The sequence below is a fragment of the Punica granatum genome, chromosome 5 (genome assembly GCF_007655135.1).
Source record: "Punica granatum isolate Tunisia-2019 chromosome 5, ASM765513v2, whole genome shotgun sequence".
Taxonomy (NCBI): Eukaryota; Viridiplantae; Streptophyta; class Magnoliopsida; order Myrtales; family Lythraceae; genus Punica; species Punica granatum.
The window spans coordinates 7,246,126-7,255,239 of NC_045131.1; positions in this window are offsets into that span (position 1 = coordinate 7,246,126).

Here is a 9,114-nt window from a genome sequence, read left to right on the forward strand (position 1 = left end):
TCATCTCCTCCATAGCTCCAAGGCCGAGGCTGATGTGTTCCTGAAAGGAGACCCTGTCTGCTGGACCCGACACCGCTGGGTGCCCAACTTCACAACCGAGGGCTTGCTGGAGAGGCGAAAAAGGTACATCCGAAGATCTCGTATAATGGCAAGGTTGTGGCTTGGATAACTAGGATGTGGGTGAAGAACGGTGGTGTTGTCCATTCGAATGGTGTCTTCAGCCTGGTGATCAAGCCAGGGTTTGATGCTGAGATCTATGGTCATGGGTTTCGTGGTCGAGTCGGATCAGATCTGTCATAAATCTTTTGGCCAAGCTTTGTGTTCTGGAACGATTCACAATGTTCATAAATATTTCCAATTCAAACATAAATTTGCAGTGGCCACCACTGATAGAGAACTATGTCGAACTGCTCCTCACTTGTATGCCGGTGGGGAAGTTCGGTTTTTGGGTCTGTATCTGGCCATACTGGAAACTACAGAATGAGAATTCTGTATGCAGCAGATCGATATTGGATATACTTATAATTTCCTTTCAAGAAATATTTTTGAATGAAATATATATTTGTGCAATCCTAATCCTCCGAATGAAATTATAATTTCAATCATTAATTTCTTTTTGCCTCTGTATTGGTTCCAATCGATAAACTTATATAGTCTGAATTGAACTATAAAAAAATGTACTCTGAGAATTACGGCGCGGCAACACACAGATATTTTTATTTTCTAGTCTATATAAAAGGCAAGTTTCTCATAATAAATTAAATTCACTTGCTATGACATTCCTAACGTATATTGCATTTATGGACAGTATCTTTTCTTTTACCACATATATATTTTTTTGTGTGAATCCCGGTTCTCGGTATCCAAAAGCTCAACTAGGCTCTGACTAATTCACTCGAGCCGGGTTGGCCTATTAAGGGGTAAAGCTTCCAATTTGAATTTTCTACATTCACAAAAACTCGAACCCGAGACATTATTTAAGCGAAACAAGAGTTAAACTGCTCGAATAAACCTATTTGACACTATTTGATTTCCTATAAATTAACATATAGTTTATTACACCTACCACATCAAGTGAGGTTCTTCCAATTCTTCCTGTGTTCTCTTATCTCCCTCATTGCTGCTTGTGCGTGCTTAAATCTAAGCAAGTATGAGTTTGGCTAAACGTATTATTATATCCTCGAAGTATTCGTATCATCCGTGTTGCTGGAAGTAACAACCACATCGGCCGCAAGGACCTATGCCGAAATCACCAGTGGACTGCCTGATGATGAGAGCTTTACCATCCACTGCAAGTCCAAGGACGATGACCTCGGGACCCATGTGATCTGGCTGAACCAACAAGTATGGATTTGACTTTGAGGTCAACTTTACAACGTTAAGGTTCTTCTGCGAGGTGTCATACAAGGGCGGGCGCGCCGAGTTTGATATCTACAATGCCTTGAGCGACCATGACCGGTGCCCTGGTCAGAAGAGCCCGTGGACAGTTTTTTCGGATGGTATCGTGGGGCCGGTACGTTGCATGGAATAGAACGCGATACATTTTCTTTGTCAATTTTATTATACATAGTGTTATTTTAAGTTGTTATAAATTGTAATTTACATTCAATGAAAAATCTATAACGCTAGATAAAGAAAAATTACTAAAAAATTACAAAAGAATAATTTTTATTAAATATAATTGCAAAAATTAGAAAAGCTCAAAAAAATGAAAGCTCCATTAAATGATAAAAATTCATAAAATTCCAATATGTTAATTTTTAATATTCACTATTAATAATGAGAAAAACTCAAAATCATTTTTGAATTTAAAATTTGAAAAGTTTGTGATTTAGTATTTTGTAATTAATGATATCTCATTAGAAAATTTAAAAATATATTCCTTTTTATTCAAATTTTATCATGAAATACCTTTTGAAAATTTAAAATTTATTTTATTGAAAAATATCGTAAATTTTTTTTAAAACTCAAAAAATCGAGAATTATTTAAGAACCGAGCGTTTTGAGGTTATTTGACCATCTCCATCGTGTTCTTGATTTCACATATATAATCGTCAAGCCTGTGTGTTGCATTGGATGATATTACATAAAATTGGAGAATTAAATGATTTTGTAATAAATTATGTCTAAAAAAAATAAAAAGCAAAAAATTAGAGAATCCAAAAATTCTGTTAAAGTTTGTTTTCGAAAAAAGCAAAAAATTGAATAACACAAATTCAATCTTCGTATGCATGAACTCTAGTTGTAACAATATTTTTTAACTCACCTGACAGTATTTTCTCCATATTTTAGTTATTTTATTATTATACTTCTTTTCTGATTATAATTAAGGCAGACACATAGATTTATTACAAGAAAAATATTACACTAAATTTGAAGCAGATTTTGAGTCAAAAATCTCATAGATCTATATGTAAAAAATTTGAATAAATATTCATGATATTATTCTGCAAAGAAATTGACTAAAAAAAATCTCATAGATTTATCAATACTATTATCCATACTATTATAAAGGGAGAGATTCCCTTTTTCGTCTCACTTTCTATTGCCGAAATCGCCCTTACTACGTATAATTTAACTAATGATAACTATTATATTGGGATTGTGCGCACCCGAATTTCGTCTCGTCGGGGCACGCGTGCGCGCGCGCGCCTAATGCAACGCTGCTTGGGAGTGTCCACCTTCCCGGGGACGCGCAACGGACGCACGTGAGAAGGAGTCGCCACTTGCCATTTTACGACCCGAAAATTGAGGGCCAACAAGTTACCCGGGTCTAGGGGTACGGGGTACACCTAATTGCTAAGGCATATGGTCTGTGAAACCCGAGATTCCGAATTCGGGGGTTCTGTTACATGCGAGCATATATCTCGCATGCTCTATCGGTACTCTACATTGTCTAGGCTTACCATTTTTTATTTAATTACCGCTTAATTAAGTTCCGCTTATCTTATGCGTTTTGACACCGTAAATTCGAAGAAAAACTCCGACTGTCAACTCTCCGACCGGGATTCTTACATGAATAAACGTACAACATAAATCATTACATTGTCCTCTCAAATAAATAAAATGCAAATTACAACAACTGAATCCCGGTCGATTCGCGTTGGGTTATTATTTCACTCGTGCTCACCGTGTGGTTTTAAAAGACTGAAATTGAAATTAAGATGCGCGCTCAGTGTTAGGGGATTGGACCCCGTGTTCTATGGTTGGGGCGTTGGACCCCTTGTGAATCGAATCCTAAAGGATCGGGCTCGACCCGCATAACAAACAAGTGCAAAAATGTAACAAGTAAGTGCAAATAAACAAACAATGAGTTTTGTTATTGCCGAATTTACGTGAGTTAATCAATTATTAACCGGGGTATCTTGGCATACAAATCCTACCTTAAAACAAACAAACAGGATGATAGATATGGCATGTAGCATTCGGCATTATTTTTTTGTGCACCCGACAAACACAATGTTTGTAATCGAGTCTCGGATGTGTGTGTTGTTTTTAGAATTTCCTGTATTGTGACAATGTGACTTTTACAGATTAAGAGTGTTTTTATCTAAAACTCGAAACCTAACCCTTTGCTCAACTATTTGCCCATGTTTAATTAAGCCGAGTTTGTGATTAATTTATTTTCCCGTGTTTTGACCCATTCTAAGCACAAACCTACACTAGGGTGATGGCAGAACAAGAACCAGTAATCATGCCCTTCAACTGGAAAATATGTGTGTGTATGGAAAATCAATATTACGTGACACGTATCTCGGTGCTTTTGAAATTGTGAATTTTAAAAGGGGCATGACTAACAGTTCTTGAACTGTCAACGTGATTATAGATTATTAATCGATTCGTGCAATTCATTTAAAAGAGTCAAGTGATTTAATTTGACCAAATTTAACGCCCCAATTACCCCGTGTATGGAATTTTTAGGTTAATTGGAAATTTACCGAATGCTTTAGTCTACGGATTTCGAGCTGTCGGAATGGCCATTAGTGGACTGCTCGATAAACTCTAATTTCCAATGGTCTTGAGAATTTAAAATTAATTTTAAGCCGAGTTTGCATGATTAAACCGATTCATGTGAGGTTTCGATTAAAACGAGAAAATAAAGCACTTAAACACGGATCAAGAGCATATTATCACGTCAAACACGACAAACATACAAATTTTACACAATCGGTGCCGCCATGATCGTGATGAACACATACAAACATACACAAACATAATATTAATGGAATCGATAAAACGGCACCGATTCATGGAAAAACAAAAAAATCATGCAAAGAGCACGTATTATCATGTTGCATACATATAATTACATAAACAAAAATATTTAAACGGGGTACATACGTCGTCGGTCGGGGATCCAAGTAGGAAAGGGTTGAGTATCTTTAAAAAATGTTCGGGGACTGATTTGAATAATTTTAAAAGAACAGGGACTAATTTGAAAATTCGGATGAAATTTCAGGGGACTGATTTGAAAATTCTAAAAAAATGGGGATTGTGTAAGAATTACTGAAAATATCCCAGGACTTGTTTGAAATGAATTTAAAAATTCGGACTGATCTGCAAAGTGAAAAGAAGACCCAAGGACCAAACTGAAACAACCTTAAAAGTTTACGGAACTGTTCTAAAATCCTGAAAAAATCAGGGACTGATTGGAACGCGCTAAAAATGACCGGGACTCGACTGAAACGAATTTAAAATTCGGGTCAGATCTGAAAAGGGTGGAAAATAGCCTCGGGACTCAACTGAAACGACTTGAAAAGTTCCTAGGAATGGTTAGAAAATTCTGAAAAATCCAAGGACTGATTGGAAAATATTAAAAATGGCCGGGACTTAACTAATAATAATTTTAAAATTCGGGGCAGATCTGAAAAAATAAAAATGCGTCCTCTGGACTGAAATGAGACAAAATGAAAAGTTCGTAAAATTGAGTTCGAGACAAATCCGATCACCCACACAGCCCAATGCCGGACGAGTTGGGCTAGGCCGGTCTTAGCTGTATTGGGCCGAACGGGCCTGCTGGGATTTGGACTGGGCCGCACTGGGCTGCTGGGCCTGACTGGGCTGAGCTGGGCTGGTGAGCCGCTGGGCCGAACTGAGCTGGATTGGGTCGGCGAGCTGCTGGATCGGGTACCCGGCCGGGTTTGGCAGACCCGATTGGATGAAGAACGCCTGGATGGCAGGAAGGCCGATCCGAGCTGCTCGAGCCGCTTCTCCACGTTGGCTAAGGAGGCTCGAGCTCTCCGAAGGTTCCTAGACACGACGGTAAATGGCTCGGGGGCGCTGAGAATCTACGTCGGCCCGAAATGAACACAAAAAAAACGTGAGAGTGAGAATGGAAAAACAGAAGAAGAAGAAGGGGAGAGCTGGGGGGCAGTCGTCCGGGCTGATGCAGGTCGTCCGGGGGAAGCGTTCGAGCTCGGGGGGCCCCGTGCGGTGAGTGAGCTGAGGGAGAGTGAAGTAAGGGAGGGTTAAGTCCGAGAGAGTGAGTTGAGGGCGTTCGGACTGTGGGAGGGCGAGACGAGCCGAGGAAGAGCGAGACAGATGAGGGTTTCCTCGAGAGGATCAGTGAGCTACTGAGAATGGCGTGTGAGATATGAGCTGCTGATTTTTTTTTTTGGATTTTCCGGGAGAATCCGTGAAAGAGCGAGAGAAAGCCCCTAGGTTTTCTGTTTTTGGAAGAATGTTGCGGCTAGGGTTTCTATGCGTGGGAGGGGGGAACTGAAGAAAGAGAGGGAGAGAGAGAGAGTGTTCGTGAGCTGGCGGTCGCGAGGGAGTTCGGGTTAGGATTTTTTTTTTCGGGTTTTTAGGGTTTTTTTTTCGGTTTTTGTTTTTTGAAAGGAAGAAGAAGAAGAAAAGAAGAAAAAGGGAGGAAGAAGACAAAAATTGGGGGAAAAGGGAGGAGAGGGGGGCAACGGTCAAGCGACTGTTGCCTCTGATGATTATTTTTTTTGGTAACGGTTAGTGGCCGGTCAGAGCTCCTGACCGATTTTTGACCGGCTCCTGACCTGTTCGTCCTTTCCGTCCTTTCTGTCCCCCCCTTTTTTTCTTTTTTTTTTTAAGATTTAAGAATTCAAATTTAACGCGCGTAAAGATTAAAATTCTTGTCTTTGCAATTGGATGTCGAAAAAAATTATCCGAGACCGGCATTGTGTTCAGAAAAAATCATGGATCAATGTTATGCGACAAAATATTTTCCGGCCTTAATTTTAGTCCTGAATATTAAAAATTGACGTTGGCGCACGTAAAATTCAAAGACTACCCATGGAGTATTTTTTCGAAAAAAAATGGTAAATTGGCGCTAAATTGAGGAAATGTTATATCTCTAAAAGTCGCGAGTGCTCAAGCAATTAACCAGAAATACTTCCCTCCGATGGATGGCAAAAATGACGATTTTACCCCTCTGAAGCCGGTGGACCGAAATTGGGTGCTGACAGGGATTATGATGGTAATTTTGTTATATTACTATCCACTAACTCTATTATCCACTCACTCTTCCTTCCCTATTTTTTTTTCCACCATTCCCTCCTCCTCCCTTTTCTCACGGTGGACTCCTCCCAAATTTAACTATCAGTTTCAGGATGGAGATTCTTAAAAAAAAAATGAATTCACGTTGGATTTTTTTAAAAAAATAAATAGGGGACGCCCTTGGGCCCTAGCCTGCTGGGCAGGGTCATCTATATATCGAGGCCAGAAAAAGCCTCTACCTGGAGGTCGGGTTGAGATTTGGCCTCAATCAAAGGCTTTTACGACCTTGATATGTGGCTTTGGGCGACGGCTATATAAATGGTCGTCGGCCACCCCATAGGCCATAGGCGCGTTACTGGCCCCTAAGCCACCCCATCACCATTGCCCGGGGGGAATCGACTGTTCCCTGGGTCTGAGATTGGCATTGCATTGGTTGGAGGTTTTCCTAACCGCAGTCATCAATGGAATAAATGATGACAATGATGTGGTCGTCCGAAGCCGCGCGGTCGGGCAATGCTATATTATTATTTGCCTAAACTAAAAACAATTAATTAATAATATACTTTTTCCCTTTCCATTTAAATTAGGGGGTGCAGTACATCACGATATTCCAATATTATAAAAACAATATGGACGATTCGGAAAAAAATGCATCAAATCAGATGTAGCGTAACGTGAATTGGAGTAGTGATATATAGAATCTGAACATAACATAAAACGAAATCCATTCCGATAAAACTGAATGAGATGAGAGAATGGAATGAAAGCCCAGCTAGCGTAAGGAGCTTTTTCCGTCCTTGGCGGGATACGCATACCACATGCCTTTCATATGTCCGAGGCATGCTACCAGCAGAAAATAAAACGATCAAAAGTTTGCAGAAGTCCCATTCCTCATGTGCTAATTATCATAATTGCTCCGGGAAGATATTGCAACACGTAACGTAACGACGCACTATTTCAAGTTGGCTCTTCTCATCAATGTCCTTTCACTTCAATAGGTCGGTCGGTCTGTAGTGCATATCGACTAGACTAGACTAGCCTAGACTACACTACCCTATTATTTCTCATTTAAAAATACTCGATTCTACCCTGGTGACTGGTCTCTCTAGGCTTTTCTTAATTAAGAGCGTGCTAGCTAGCTAGCGCTGTTGCTGTAGTAAGCACCACTAATTGCTAACAGTGAAAAGTATAAAAACTCCCTTTGTGATTTGGGATCGGAACAAATTGTACAATGTACTTTTGTTAGGGACAATTAACCTCTTTGTAGTGTACTCCATTAGTCATAGGAGGTTAAGATGTTAGTTTTTTTTTTCATTTTTAGTCCTCAATCTTTAACATTTTAATAATTTTGGTTCTAAATCTTTTTTCTTTTATCATTTATATTCTGAACTTTCCATTTTAGTTTTAAAAAGAAAATCAAAAGGGAAGAGGGGTCGGGGCCGCCCTACCCACGGAGCACACCGTGGGTACTGGCGACCTTGGTGGAGGGGTCGCCAATTGGTTGCCCCAACCCCCAAATCAATCGGAGACTCTGAGTTAGAGTTCCCGATCGATTTGCAGGCTAGGGCCGTCAATCGACGACCCTGACCCCTCCACCAAGGTCGCCGGTACCCACGGAGAATGTCGATGACCTCGGTGGAAGGGTCAAGGTCGGGGTTGCTGATTGGCGGCCTCAGCCCACAAATTGATCAAGAACTCCGACTCGGAGTCCCCAATCGATTCAGGGGTTAGGGGCGCCGATCGATGTCGTCGGCGTCCCCATAGGTACCGACGACCTCGGTAGAGGGGTCGAGGCCACCAATTGGCGGCCCCATTCCTTTAATCAACCAGGGATTTCGAGTCGGAGTTCTCAATCGATTTGCGGGCTAGGGCTAGCAATCGGCGACTTCGATCCTTCCATCTAGGTCGCTAGCATACTCTGTGGGTATCGGTGACCTCAGTAGAGGGGTCGGGGTCACCAATTGACGTCCCCGGCCTCCGAATCGATTGGGAAATCCGACTCGAAGTCCCCGGTTGATTCGGGGGTTAGGGCCGCCAATTGGTAACCTCGACCCCTCCACTGAGGTTGCTTGTACCCACGGAGGATGTCGATGACCTCGGCGACGACCCTGACCCCTTCTTCCCTTTCGATTTTATTTCTAGCACTATAATGAAAAGTCGAGGAGGGAAATGATAAAAGAAAAAACATTTAGAATCAAAATGATTAAAATGCTAAAGATTGAGGACTAAAAAAAAAACTAATGTCGTAACCCCCATGGTTAACGGAGTACAGGGGCTAATTGTCCCTAACAAAACACATGATGCAATTTGTCTCAACCCCACACAACAGGAGTTTGGTATTTTTCCCTTTAATTAATTTCAATCAGTTTGGTTTAGTATTGTCACAATTTCATTCTACGCAGTAGAAGTAGGTGTGATGTAATTCAATCGCCTTGTTGGAGTAAAGGAAAATCAAACTAAAGATTTTGATTTTAAATATTGCTAAGATCTTGTTTGTGACGAATCAATATTCAGAGTAGTTCGACGTGTAATTACTTGCTTTATAAAATGTTAGCTGTCAATTCTATACCATCTTCTCCTCTTGATATCAACTACCAAGCAGGTCAGTTGTACCTAAACCCTTCCAAATGATTAGCTACAAAGTTTCAT